This window comes from Austrofundulus limnaeus, unplaced genomic scaffold (genome assembly GCF_001266775.1).
Source record: "Austrofundulus limnaeus strain Quisiro unplaced genomic scaffold, Austrofundulus_limnaeus-1.0 Scaffold21, whole genome shotgun sequence".
NCBI classification, from domain to species: Eukaryota; Metazoa; Chordata; class Actinopteri; order Cyprinodontiformes; family Rivulidae; genus Austrofundulus; species Austrofundulus limnaeus.
This window is the reverse complement of record NW_013952423.1, coordinates 2,603,677-2,604,128: the sequence shown is the minus strand read 5'-3', so window position 1 is coordinate 2,604,128 and position 452 is coordinate 2,603,677.

Here is a 452-nt window from a genome sequence, read left to right as displayed (position 1 = left end):
TAAATATAAAAAAGCTCTGTGGGCTGAAAGAGCTGAGCTCCTCCCCCCTCATTCATTTTCTGACTTTTTTTTCCTTTTTTTGTACAATAATTGCCACGTGAACGAGTGAGCATTGTWTCTTCACAATAATCACTTCTTGCATCAGAGAGAGTGGGGGTCTGTCCGGGGGTCTGCTCAGGTATCAGAGTCCAGTCCCGATGAGTCCACCTGTCAGAGGAAAACAGGGTCCACGGTTCGGATCCGCAGGCAGGACTTGCTGTTCACACTGAGGAGGTTTTACAAAGGTCTCCAGGTGAACCGGATCCACGAGGGTCACTTCTCTGAATACTCGCTGTAAAAAACTGTTTCCACATCTGGAGCTGAGGCGGGAAGGAGGCGCGGGAATCCGAGCAGCTGTGCTGACTTTTATTCTCAATTCTTTCTCACTTTTTTCTTCTGACTGTCAAATAAAT